We start from the raw sequence: 15,767 nt of genomic DNA on the forward strand, positions 1-15,767 counted from the left end.
TCGTACATTGAATTTAAAACGTTATATGTTCATTAGCGTTTAGCATGGTACATGTACTAGCATTTATGTGAAATTTGTTTAGAGTAATGTATATTGTTTAGGATTTGTTAAAACATATATAACATTTAGTGGTTATCCTAGATGATTCTTTTTATAGACATTATTTCTTTAAACGCTTTTGTTAAACTTCAAAATAAATCTTCTTAAACGATCTTGTTTTAATTTAAACACATACAAAGATAAGATAACATGTGATGTGGTCCCATGGAAGATACCATGACAACATACTAAGAGGGTTAAACATGATAGATACACCATTGAGTTCACCTTCCATCATTAGAGATGGCAATAGGTTGTCCATCCTTATCCCCATTTCCATATCAAGCTAGTATACAATTTTTCTTTTATCCCCGTTTTCATTTTCATTAGGTAACAACTATATCCATACTTGTATCATGTGTGTGTCCCTTTATTATTTCAACTATTAAATAAATATTTTTCTAGAAAAAATAAAAATCACACATAAAAAAGTAATATCATCAAACATTCAATGTAAAATAGATATACATTTTCTTCTCTTTAAAATCAAATATCAAGAAAAAAAATTAATAATTGCATAAATCTCAAAACAAGTTACCAAGAGGTTTGAATAGTTAAAATTAAGAGTCAAATATTCTTATGTGAAAAATATAAATGATAAACAAAAGTATTAAAAAGGAGAATAAATAATTAAATACAAATCATTTCAATGAAATTAAGGTTTGTGTTTCTTGAAATACAATATACTATTTGAGAAAAAAATCATATATATATATATTCAAGAATAAAAGGAAAAATATCTTAGTAATTTGAGTGAACTTTGAAGATATCAAATAAGTCGAATAATTGAGAGAGATAATAAAAAGTTGTGATGAAAGAAAGAAAGAAGAGTTTTCCCCATGAAAAGAAGTTAAGTATAAAAAATAATAGCGAAATAAGTTTTTTAGGTAACATTATTTTACATCGTGTTTTAATAATTTAAAATGAAAAATGATATGAGGAGTGAGGAATAATATATAGTATTCTTCTTCTTCTTCCCATCTATCTTCTCTTAATATACAAAATATTTAGACAAATTATAAGCTTTTTCTAAAAATTCTATCGTTAATTTTGAAAAACAAAAATGAAAATTATTGGTACGAGGCTTGAAATTCTTACATAATCAAGCTAAAAATAGAGAAAGAAACTATGAAAAAAATTCAAACAAATTTTTGAAAAGATGAAGATTTTTTAAAATAGAAAAAAAGCTATCAATATAAAAAAAAAGTCTTTGAGTTTTAAGAAGGAAATAATATTTTATTAAAAGTCACATTAATGATTAGGGTTGGAAGAACACTAAAATTGCCTAAACTTACTCTATGGTCTTTATTAAATCTCTAAAAGAATATATCATTGAAACTTGTCAAATAGTCCTAAATCATAGTATTTCAAAACCTACATAATGTTTTTCATGTATTTTAATTCGGTAAATATATTATGATCTCGCATATATTTTAATTTGACATAGTAAAAGAAAAAATAGAAAACCTCACTTATAATAGTACCTCTAATAAAGATAATACAAAGTTAAGACCATGGATAAGCTACATTAAAGTTAGAATAACATTCTAAAATGAGGAAGTGAATTGTAACACCCTAAATTTTAATTTTATAATGATGAATTTTTCTTGCAATAATTATTTCTATAAATATTACACAAGTTTTGAATGTTACTTTGGACAAATTTATTTTGAAATCTTATAAATAAAATAGAGCACAAAACATATAAATTTTTCAACTTTGACTTTTTACGAGCATAAGTTAATAAAACTTTATATCTTACATTCTAATACTAGTTTTGTTGACAAATAGGCTTAAAAAGCTTTAGTTTAGACCTTTTAATCACACGACAAAGTTTTGAAACGAAAGAATAATGTTTTAATTATGAAAAGTTCATATAAGTAAAATTATTTTCTCAAATTTTTTGTTTTAAATGGTAAACTATTTTCTGAATGTAATTACGGATTTGAAATTTGACTTCTTAAGTTTTCTAATAATATATAATTTATAATTTTTGGATGATCTTATTTTACATTGTTTAATATTGCCTCATCTAAAATATTGTATTATTTGATGTTATAATGCTTTATCTTGCATCATTTAATTCTATATTGTTTGATGTTGTATGTATGATGTTTATATCGCTTAATGTTATATCATTTGTAAATAAAATAAAATAAAATGATACATATTCTAAAATTAATTTATATAGTCTAAGATCATCCAAAAATAATTGTGTTTAGTTAAGTTTTTCCCAAATATTTTGTCAGAGTTATAAATGTTGAAGTAATTTGACACTAAATTATATATTTTTTTAAATCAATTTAACATAAAAGTTGGAAGAAATTTCAATATGATAGGTGTGTAAATTATATGTATAAATTGTTTGGTGTGCTAGACTATATTCTTTTTAAAGAGGAAGAGTACAATTTAATAAGATTAGTGTGATGCAATTGCTAAGAGCACTTCCTAAAGTTATCCTTAAACTCTAAACTCCTGTAGAGAATGAGGTTTTGGGTGGTGAAAAGTGCACAATGTTTCTATAACTTATTTAGAATTTTGGATTGATAATTTATGAGCCAGTTTTAAGTTATCAAATCACAAAATGTAGAAATTTTTTTATGAAAAATTTTCACGAGTGCACAACTTCTAGTTTCCAAGAAATTACATCAATCTGAATATCAGAGTTTAGTAATGTCTTTGTGTCTATAAATATGTGACAATATGAGCATGTGATGAAATTTAAATTGTGATTTGTTTTGGATCTAATAATATTAACTTACTATTTTTTTTATATGTATTTATTCTTTTTCCCTCACAATAGTCACTATTTTTGTCATGAGAAGAGGACGTTGCATATTTAGATAGAAGAAAACAATAGATGTAATAAAGTCTCTGTGTGTTCTTATTTTATTTTGGAATGAATCTACTGAATGTGAAATAGTAATGTTATGATATTATATATTTTAAAAACTAGATAATTATGAAATGTATAGTGAATTTTTAAACATTTTATAGTTAAAGTCTATGATATTTTAATTATGAAATGTATAGTGAAATAGTAATGTCTCTTCATCAAATTTTAATTACTCAAAATAATAGATATATCTAATTTATGGGATTGTTACATATTTTGTTTTTGTCCGAATCCTACCAATTTGTAACGGGTATAGATCCATTTGAAAAAAAAAAGTTAAAATATGTACCTTATTCGTAAAAGATAGTTTTAAATTATAATGTCTAACTTAAAGAATTTAGTATAAGTAGATTGATGTCCCCAAGTTATTTAAACGTTAATGGCAGTATTGTTTTAATTATATTAATTTTGGAAATATTGGAATAAAAACACTTAAGTTAAGCTAAGAATACATTTACCTAACGTGTTTGGTTACCTTATTTTTGCTTTGTCATTTTTTTTAGCATTTTATTATTACATAATGATTTCATATTGAATGTAGAGTTGAAGGATAAAAAAGTTTGTATCAAGAAATTTAAAGAAAGTAAAGAAATGAACTATTTTCCTTCGAATATTCAACAGCATAGTGTTGTAATGCTAATGGTAGCACTAGGCACTTGTCTAACAGTCACACTCTAGCTATTTAGCACTTAACATATCCATCAATCAAGCTTCTATAGACATATAGTTCTAGGCTAATAATTAATCTTATATGACTAAAGAATTTACAGGAAAGAAATATGACAGTTTTCGTTTTCCATTTTCTAACCTAAACGTATGACTCTATGCATCCTAATATTAGAAAGAAAAAGAAGAAGATAGGAATCTAGGGTTTGGAGACATCAAAGGTCAACTCCTTTCCTATGTCAATCAATTGAGTTTTGCTTTACCTTTACATTTTCTTTTTCTTTTCCATGTCTATTCACATCTACTTGTTATTTACATCCTATATTTTAATTGAAGTTCACTTTATTTTAATTAACTAATTATATTTCTTTTAATAACTTATTTATGCGATGATTGGAATTAGTATGTGATCTTAGTGGTTGAGCTAATCACCAAGAGCAACAAATTCTCTAGTGTCTACAATTTCAATTAGAATTACACTAAGAAATTACTTAGTTTAATTGAGTAATTTGATTTTAATTGAGTGAATTCAAAGATATGTATAATATATAGAAGCATGAATTTAATATCTTCATTATTTTCTATAAAAACATTTATAGGTAATGATAAAGAAGTTGATAAATTTTGTAATAAACGTTTCATTTTTATTATAAACTCTTATTTATAAATTTTTGTAATAATTTTTTTCATTGCATACTCAACAAATTATAGGGGTGAATACTTCACCTAAAAAGTTTGTCTGGAATTGTTCGTGTTTTGTAATATGCATTATCATATAACCCCTCACTTAATTTCTTCAAACAACAATAAATATCGTTTAAGCAACAATCACTTAAACAAGTTATATGTCTTTAACGTGACATTTTGAAATGAAACAGAAAAAAAGTGAGAATATTGCGTTACTGTAAAAAATAATAACATCAAGTAAGAATAAGTAAGTTATATAGAAAAACAGGTGTAATAATATTATTGATTTTGATAGTAGAATAAAGCTTAAGAGAGAAAAAAAAAAGTCACAACAATGTGGGAGATCACAAAAACACCCATTTCTTTAATAAAGAAGAAAGAATATGGTGTAAGTGAAAAGTAGAACGGACACAATTATAGTGAGAGACCATATGTCGGTCACTTAATATGAACATTAAGTTACGCTAAGTGACATTTTAATATAACAATAACAAAATTAAATAATTTTTACTTTGTTAACTGTATATCAAATAGCTTAAGCAACTATATATAGTCATGTTTAAACGACAATGGTTGGTAATATTAATTTCATATAATTGTAAAAATGTGACACATGGAAATAACAAATGTCACATCACTTAATTTCATGATGAATCTTCCTATCACAATTTGTAACATTTATCAAAACAAGTTATTTTTAGTGTTTTCTTTCACATGTTGTAATTAATTCTTTCTTATATCTTTTTGTATTTATTCATAAAGATAAAAAAATTACATTGATATGTATATTGATGGGATATATCTCATGTGATTTGTAAGTTTTGTTTTTATTGATTGTAATTCTATGTTCATAGTTAAGGTTTCCGTAGAGATTCCAAGTTGGATGGAAAAAAATTCTTTCTAAATTTATTTTTCTTGTATACTTTTAAGATAGAAAAAAAGTACATCCATAAGTTAGTTAATATAGGTTAAATACGTTTTTATTTTGTCATGCGAAATTATAATTTGTTTTTATTGGAAACTTTGATATATTTTAATCTTAAAACATTAAAAATAAATTGATATAGTCATTTAATTTAATTATGTTAATTTTTTTTAATATGTTATTTTTTTTATTAATACTGAAACAAAAATATGTCAAACTGTAATTGAATTAAAAAGATTATGTCAATTTATTTTAAAGTTTATGATCGAAATGTATTAACGTTGTAAAGTTTTTAATATAATTTTAATTTTATATCAAAATTTATGAACTAAAAATATATTTCACTCTAATTTTGTCAGTGACAATAACCATGATTTTGTATGATAAATGGTATGACTTATAGATTATAATGATTTTAGAAAAAAAAAAAGATGTTGTTTCTTTATTTTTTTATCTTTTTTTTCGTCTTTATTATATCATGAGTTTTCGTCTAATCTTTTATATATATATATATATATATATTAATTTTATTTTTATATGTACCCTTTTGATGTGGTTTAGCACATCATGACTATAATGAAAAGAAAACATCATGAAATTGTCCTATGCTCTAATATGAATACAACTAATTGATAAGAAATTAAAAGAAATTACACTTTTACTTTATTTCACTACTTACACTAGTACAGACAAGACTTTTTATGACAAGTAGTTCAAACCTCCATCTCCTCCATCATCTAATTTTCTAAAAATCACTATCACTCACAACATCTTTCTCCACTTATTCCATCTCCAAATTTATCCAATCAACACCTTCATCAATCTTCATCACATCATCATCATGATTTCCAAGAACTGCTACGATGGAAGGAGCGAAGGTTGTAGATTTTTTTGCCTAAGTCGTATAAAGTTGGCATTATGCACACGCGAGTTGGTTCATGATTGCTTGGTGAATAACGAGATTCAGGTGAGTTGTGTTATGGCTATTGGTGTTGTCTAGTGGAGGCTGGTGGCCTCTTTGGTTAGTTGCACAAAGAACATAAATGGATCGGGTGTTGCACCGACGTCGGTAAAGCCTGCATGTTGGTGATGGAAGTGCAATTGTTGTCGCGAGGGTTCGAGGGGTGGTTTTACAATGAACATTGTGATTGGGATCGAGAGAAAGAAGTGAACAGGTCAATGACCACAAAAAAAATGAAAGACAAACCTTATAACATTATATCTCAAAAAACCATGACATATCAAACAATCAATCTCAAAACACAACATATCAAACAATTAAGTGGAGGAAAGAGACAAAAATTGATTGTCTAAATGTAAAGAACGATAATTAAGAGAACAAGAATGCATAGAACACAACTCGGTAGAAGATGACAATGTCTTTCGTCGATGGCATCTGGGAATTGGCGATGTGAGAAGGCAACGACGTCGAAGACGTGCAAAGGCAGTGGCGTGACGATGTGGAGGCAAAGGCTTGCGGGAGTGTTCGTGAAGAGAACCAGAGAGGCATGGAATGAATTAAAACAAGAGTAAAATTAATGATTAAGACATACTATGACAACTGGAGAACCAACCTTCATGGTAAATACTTACTATGACAAGTCTTTCTAAACATGTCATAATAAGTTTTGAACATAATTTCAATTTTGTCACCGTGGTCCAAATTACTATACAAGTAGATTTCACCTATCATAATAAGTTTTTTCTTTTTCTTATTATGATATATCTCATTTGACATGTTACTTTTATTACGAAAATGTCAACACTTAACCTATTATGACATATTTTCTTTTACTAATCCTAATAACTATTACTTTTATTATGAAAATGTTATTGATCGACTTATTATAACAAGTAAATTTCATCTATCATACTAATCGGTTATAAAATACAATTTTTCAACCAATAGTAATTAAAATAGTTTGGTATTTTGAAGTTATGAGAATAGACATTTATAAAGTATAACATTTTATAAATTTATCCTTGTATTTTATAATTAAATAAATTCTTAATTATGAGAATTAATGCTGTTTCCTTCGCTCTTATTTATCTAACGATTTTTCGCGTCGAAATACATATTTTACGTCTGATTAAATATGAGGTATTTTATCATATACTTTCAAAACATTTAATTTTGAATTTTCTCTCTCCAAACCTAATGTGGCTATATCATAAGATAATTGTTTCTAAATTTCTAATTTATATTGATTTTATCAATATGTCGATTAATTCGGTGCTACACATTAAATTAGAGTATGTTATCTCGAAAGTGACTTAGTATTTTAAAGAGCAACACATTTTTTTAAATTTAAATTCTCTAAACTAAGTACGCATACATATCTTAGTATATATATATATACTAGTTTTCAAAGGTTTTCAAACAATTAATGCACGAGATATTTATTAATCATAGTTAAATCTAAAATCAACTTTCTTGCAAAAGAAAAAGCTGGCTATTTTCTTTTTCAAAAGAGGAACTGTTCACAATTAATTATTAAAGACAAATACCTTTTAAACATTAGTTAATATCAATTAAGCAAAAAAAAAAGACCCTACAATGAATATTTAAATACAATTGAGACTTTTTCATACTCTTAATAATGATTTTCAATAAAATCGTCTAACTGTTTCAATTGATCATCATCATGTTCATCTTCTTGATCATCTTAGTACAACCTAAATTTCATTTTCAAACGTAACTTTTGGCACCAAATCATCCGGCACTGCATAAAAGTCTTTTGGGACATGACCCTTCACGAAGAAGGACCACTCATATTCATTACCATCACTTTCAACCCTAATTTTCCATACACTAACCCTTAATTTCCCATCACATCTTCAACAAACCTTTTTATTTTGCTTTTCTTAACCTCTTTTAAATCCATTATCATGCACATAATAAACCATGAGTAAAGTAAAGGCAAACGTATAGTTTTCAAGACAGAAAAGAAAACTAAATTAATTATAGAGATAATGAGGTTTTCCCTTTTTAATTCGTCGTGTAATGTTTATATATCTATCATGGTGTCAAATTAAAACGCTCATTCCTGTTTTCGTCCTTTTCTCTTTTCATTGGAGTTTATTTTGTACGATTAAAGTGCTTCTACAATAGTCCTTTTAATAGATTATTCATCTTCTTTAGAGGGACATCCTTAATCATATTGAGTTTTGAGAAGCATTATCGTTTAAGCTCCACTTAATTATTAGTTATGATTAAACTAATCTAATCCAATACATATTTACGTGGCACAAAAGGCACATGAACCCTATCTCAAAGAAATTGGAGATGAACATGTTGGCACCTTGTGCTATTATTGCACACTAATCATTCAAAATAAGATGCTGAGTTTGTCACATTACCACCTACTTTGTCTATAATCGAAAGAGACTTAACAAAGACATCACGATCTCATGGCATATAAAATTCAAAGATAATATTAGCACTTCTTGTTGTGTTCATTAAACAATCAAAAGTCTTTTGTAAATCCTTCCTTGTCACTCTTTCTTCCATCCACTTCTTTTATAAAAGAGAATTTGATATAAAGACATAACTAAGAAGAAATATTAATCTTTTATTTGATTAAAAAAAAATGGTGCATATATTTATTTTAAATCTTATTCAATTATTAGTTTTGTTTTTATAGATATTTTTTGGAATAATTAGAAACATAATAAAATTTAGAATTAAAAATATCAAATAAATATATTTGGTTATTTTCTACATTCATATTTTTATTGCATTTTATCATATATATAAAAAAATTAATTGTAACAATATAGAAAGAGATTAATGAATGGTATTTAAAATAATTGACTAAACAAATTTAATAAAAAAAAAGAACTCACTGAAAAGGATATTTTTTGCTAATAATTAATTGGAAAGCAATTAAAGTTTATAAAACTGGTACAATTTATAGATCAATTATGACAAAATTAACACGTTTACTTTTAAATATGATAAAATTTAAGAATTACTTTAAATAAAATTTATGGACTCTATTTGTATAAGAGATAAAGTTCACGCAAATGATTTTCAAAAGTAATTTTTTGTGATGAAATAAATTCATCACAAATCTTTAGCCGTCACATATATACATAATCAGTACGTTAAATTTGCGATAAAATATCATGTCATAAAATTATTATAACAAAAACAATATTTTATCATAAACATTGATGCTATAAAACTTATGACAATAAAATATAATTATATTAATATTATAAATCAATGAATATAAAAGAAAATAGTCCTCATCGAAGGTAATCTTCATGATGTTGCTCTTCTGGAGGAATAAGTAGTACCAGTGAAGATGAGTGACTAAGTGAGAAATTCTAGTTGTCTCATTTGCTCACCAAATAAACACAACTTTATATTTTTTGCATGATTAAATATAAATTACATGATTAAATCTACATGTTAGGAAAGATATTAAATATAAATTAAGTGATGCAAAAATGTGGTGTTTTTTTACTTTATATGGAGACTGTGGATATTTTTTTTTAATCTATTATACTTTATCTATCGTAACATAAGATGAAGTGTTCTTGTTAAAGGAGGTGTCTCTATTTGATTATCACTTAAAGTTGATACGGATTATGTTATAGGGATATGGAATTCTAAAGGTGTTTCAAATATCTGACTAGTTTCAAAAATTAAATTTTGTATTTGCCTATTTTAAAAGTCGTTTGTTCGTGAAAAATGTCTTATATTATTATTGAAATTGATGAAATATATGAAAGACATGATGACTTAAATATGGAATTTATTTTATTAGAAAAAGAGGAGAGAATATGAATATTTCTTGTTGGTATATAGGAGGTAATCCAAGAAAAATAAAATCCACACATATATTTTTGAGTAGATATGTGAATATTATTATATTTCTTAAATTAATTCAAGTATATTCTAAATGTTTTAATACATCTTTTCGTAATAAAAATATTAGTAAACATGACAAAACAAATTAATTTAGTATAACAAGGATTAACATATTTATTTTAGTATAACAAAATTATATTCTTATTATACAAATATTAATTTTACCAACTTTTTTTTAATTTTATTAATTGTTGAGTATACATGTTTAGTCTTTTAATGATCACATGTATTTATTAGAAGAAGAAAAATAGCGAATATTAATTTCATTAATTTTGTTAATATAACACCTCCTATTGATATAAAAGAAATACTAATATGTGTATTAACATTTTAGGACACTGAGTAATATAAAAACATAAATTAGATAATCTTTAAAATTTTCTTGATAATAAAATAGTTCAAAATAATTAATATATACAAAATTATTTTTCAAAAGATAACATTTCAAACCGAAAGAAATTATCTGAATGTTTTGGTACGGTGATCTAAATAGTATTTTCAATAATATTAAAAAGACTTTTAATTTGTATTATTTTTGGGTTTTTAAAATCTGTTGGACTTAACATCTGCTGACATTAAATTAACATATGTTGTTCCTCAACAACTTTAGTTGATGTGTATTGCATTTATAACAACTTTAGTTGATGTGTAATTAAAGTCGATTGTAGAAACAATACAAGTAAATTTGTGGCATTTTTTTAAAATAAATTTCGTTAATATTTTCTTCCAATGAAATCATGAAAAATCAATATACAAACCAAAAATACTTCATAACAGTTTTCAGAAAAAATTTAAGTAGTATGAGTATCTCAAGTATAGTTGTAAAGTATTGAAAAATTGATGAAAAATACCCAAATTTCAACAATTTTCATTTTTGGAGTGTCTACATCCGAGGTCTATTGATAAAGTTATGACTATCCAAATTTCAACAATTTTCACCACTAATATGTCATAATCGAACACTTTACATATTCAAATACAACGCAATAGACACTAGTGCAACGAAGGGATATTGTCTCGGTTGTTTTGGAATTATTACAACGATTTTACAACCGACGTATATTCAGACGAGGTAAAAAGTCAAGACTTTTTGCTTCAGTTCAAAAACCAAGGCAAAATGGTTACACTCTTACCTCACTTCAAAAAACCCGAAGCAGTAAAGCGATTAAAAAAATAAAAAATTGGGTTTATTATCTCTGTTCTAGTTTGAACCGAGGTTGTAGACCCTTAAAATAAATTAATTAAAGGGTCTATTGCCTCGGTTGGATCCAAACCGAGGCAATAGACTCTTTTTGCCTTAGTTTTTACCAGAACCGCAGTCTAAAGTATATATGTTTTAAAAAAAATTGTCGTTTTTGTATCACATAAACCATATGACAGAATCCCAGAAATACAAACAAACATAAAAAACGTTCTTTTTTATTTATCAGGAATTTTTTTTTTGTTTTTTTTGAAACTTTGAAAAATAAATATTTAAAATAGTTACACTTTGAATTTTGAGTTGAAAATTTTTGTGAGGGTTTTCATGATTTTTTGGTTCTTCATACAAATTTTCATTTAATTTAGAGTTCGTTTGAAGATACTCGCAATTTTACCTATACCTATGTTTTGATGTATATGTTGTATGAAGAACAATCAATCAAACAAAAACATGAAAAACCTAAAAGGAAACTAACCTTTAAGGTGAGTTTGGGCTGAAATCAACATCCCAGAGTTGAAGAACACTTGTGCACAAAATCAATCGATCAAAACGAAAGAAAATCATACTTAAGAATTTGATCAACGTAAAATGAAAGAAAAAATGCAAGAAAAGATGATGGCTGCGAAAATGGGAGAACAGAGAGGAGCGGTGCAGCACCACACACAAAATAGCTTTTGTCTGAAAATGTCTCTGTTCACGAAATTTTAACTCTAAACACATGTTATTACCTCGGTTATTTTTTTAAACGAGACAATAAGGGTCTACGGCCTCGGTTCTAACTGATGCCTAAACTCTCTAAAAAAAATTAAAAAACAAAGGATTTCAGCTATTTTATGCCTCGGCTCTTTAAACAACCGAGGTAATAGACCTTTGCAATAATTACAAAAATGCCACTGCGCTAGTTTTAGGCATCGGTTCTTTTTTAACCGAGGCATATACGTTTGTGATAATTACAAAAATGCCACTACGTCAGTTTTAGGCATCGGTTCTTTTTGAACCGAAACATGTACGTTTGCAATAATTACAAAAATGTCACCACGCCATTTTTTGCTTCGGTTATAACTAAACCGATGTCAAATGTGTGAGTTAAAATCCTTTCTTTTACTAGTGAGAAGCTCCTACTAAAAAATTTGAGTCAAAAATGATTTTTTAGCTATTTTTAGTAAATTTTACTAAATCAGAGTTAACCCAAAAAATACAAAAACGCAACCTTTAGGACACACAACAATGGATAAACACCAACCGTAATGAAAAATGCAATAAGAGAGAATGAAAGATTGAGCCCAAACGAGCACCACAACGCTAAGATGAAGTGAAATGGATTAAAAACTTCCTCTTAGGAGTTTGGTGTCGTTGTTGTTGAACTTTTGTGGTATATTTCGCACAAATGAAAGAGAGAAAGGTAAGGGCGTTGGTCTTGTTTATGAAATTTTAAAACACAAATTAACGTCAGAGTCCTTCACACACAAACACCAAATTAGAAACTAATGTTGGACCTAGGGTAGTCCGATGTTATTTCATGTCTGTTAGTTATAGGGTTGATGTAAATTTTCAATTTTTCGTCTGTTATACAGGGGCTGACGTCAATTTTGACAAAATGTTTACAAAAATGTCACTACACATTTTTAACATCAAATTTTGGATTATGTGATGTTAAACTAGTGATGTTATAGGCCTTTTTTGCACTAGTGCACACATCTTTCTCTACAAGGTAATTAAACCACATACCAACAACCAAAAAAAGGGTAAACTTATGTAAAATAAGACAATTATATTAAGGCAAGATCGTCTATAAGACTAAACTGTCTAAATGCTCTCGTATGTTTTGAAGTTTAACAAATAACAATAAACGAAATGAGCATATTACAATATTATCATTAGAAAAGCAATACAACTAAAATATAAGTGGTTTGTGAAAATGCTTTGAAAAATCTAAACATCTTAAGGAAAGCTTTAGTAAAAACACCAAGGTATGAACACACGTACCATTAAATAGTTTCTCTATTTAATGGATCAATGAGAATCTTGCTAAATGTAATTAGTGTTATACATTGCTAAACGATGATCAAACGAACTCTTGATATATCTTGATAGATGAATGATTCAAAATGTGTTTTGGAAAGTACGCTAAAAGTTTTAAACGATATTTCAAAAACTTATGTTGAAAGACACCTTGTTAAACACACCTTTAAAGGTTTACATAGACTAGACGATACCATGTGTCAAACGATCTACTTCATCCAACGATGAAGTCTTCATCAACTACTTGGTATCTTAGTGAAAAACTTAAACGATCAAATTCTGTCTAAACGATAGAAAACGTAAAAAGCACTTTGTTATTTTGAATATGCATTAAATTTCATTAAATGCTCAACGTTTAAAAACAACAAAAGTGATAAGAGAAATGACATACTGCATGAATATCCTCTTCTGTGGTGGTATGGCAGAGATGGTGGAGGAGTTATTGTTTTATTAATGTTCTTATTTCAACACCTGAAATTGTTAATATAGTATTATTAGAAAAGGTTTATGTTTTCATGAGGTTAATTTAGTACAAAAATGTGAACTTCTAAAAATTTGGAATGATTTGGACGAATTTTTCTATAATGATTGTGACTTTAAACGATATAAAATATAATATTTTCAATACTGATTCTGAAACCGTTAATATTTTATATAATCTTTGTTTCTGTACCAGTTCCATAATTGATATAAAAACTGATTTTTAATATTTATAAAAGGATTTTTCTACACTAATGAAACATTAACTACTAGATGTTGTTCAATTAGACTTGGTTATGAGTACAGAGATTATATGATCTGAATTTTTTTCTGTACTTGGTTAATGTATGTGAGAATTTCTATAATTGTGTCCAGCCATGAGAGGCAAATTCAAGTGATAAAATATTACAGACTTTCTCTTAAAAAGATATAAAACAGTGGTAGCAAATTTTTATTTAAAGATTTCATACCAGTAGAAATATTCAATGCAGAGTTTTTATACTTATGTCAAGAACTGTTGCATACGATTTATGGAGTACAATAATTCTCGGTGTCATGCATTACACTAATGAAAACCTAACACTAAAGTAAAATTATACAATCTGATACAATATTTTCAACTGTCAGTTTTCACCGTTATAAATAGGTACGATGTATTTTCATATCATCATACACTGGTATTCCAAATACTTTTTTTGTCAAATTTCACTATACAATAGATTTATTATATAAATCACATCTTGGTGAAATAATTAAACCTAAAAAAAGAAAAATAGGAGAAAGAAAAGGTGAAAATTAGGGTAAGTGGTATGATGAGTAAGTATTGGAGTTGTTTGTTTAAGGGAATCTTATTGCCTTGACCCATGAGATTGAAGCAGAGCAGTTCTGTGCAACTCCTACCTTGTTTGCGGTTACAAAGACACTTTTTCAGTTTTAAGAAGCTACTGTTTAATAGCATTTAAGTAAATTTCTTAATGAAAGCATTTGTAATTAGTGAAATAAATTATTTGATAAAACTAATCATTAGAAAATTAATAAATATTCTCTTATTTAATAAAAGAAGTTATTGAGTAATTAATTAGTAGTAATTATAAGAGAGTGAAGAGGAGCCTGTGTGACTGCGTATGCATGACCCCACTTCCTTTGTACTCTTCCAACATGCATTACTTTTAGTGCAGGGTACGGCACCTAAACACCATTCAATTCAATTCTAACCTCCTACTATTCCATTTTTCAAAACCATTCATAATTCATTCACACCTTTTTTTCTTCATCTTTCTCTCTCCTTTCCACAAAAATAATATAATATATCTATATAAATGCCACTCTGATAAATCATAATAATCACACAACTTGTAAACCTACCTGTCATTCGTTTTGGTGTTTTCCTTTATTATTATTATTATTAGGGTTTCTTTAGTTTTTCTTGAAATGTCCATCTTGCCCTTGGAATTTAAGATTGTTCTCGCCACCTGTCATTCCTTCTTTTGCTTTTCTTTCACCAAAACCTGTCATTCCTCTGCCTTTCCATCCAATGCATCTTCCTTCTTCCTAATCATGTAATAATTACCACTCAAATTCAATACTCCACAACCGTTTTTCTTTCTCAGAAAATGTTCTGTGAACAGCAAACAAAATATGACTCACTTCCCACCACCAGATATGGTTTGCAACACAGTGTTCGTGTATATAAAGTAAGCATTAAATAAATAAAAAAAGTGGCACCCCAAACAATTTCAAATAAAAAACAGAAGATTTGCACAAAATATCTATTTGCTTCTCCTTAGTTTCTCTTGCATGTGCCGGATGTTGGTTATCATACGTTTTTATAGATCATAATCTGTTTGCTCGAACACACGTCAACTGTGTAATTAATAATCGTTAATTCACACGGCGATCAAATTTTCTGTTG

The sequence above is a fragment of the Vigna umbellata genome, chromosome 3, assembly GCF_029865625.1.
Source record: "Vigna umbellata cultivar VRB3 chromosome 3, Vumbellata_1.0, whole genome shotgun sequence".
NCBI lineage: Eukaryota > Viridiplantae > Streptophyta > Magnoliopsida > Fabales > Fabaceae > Vigna > Vigna umbellata.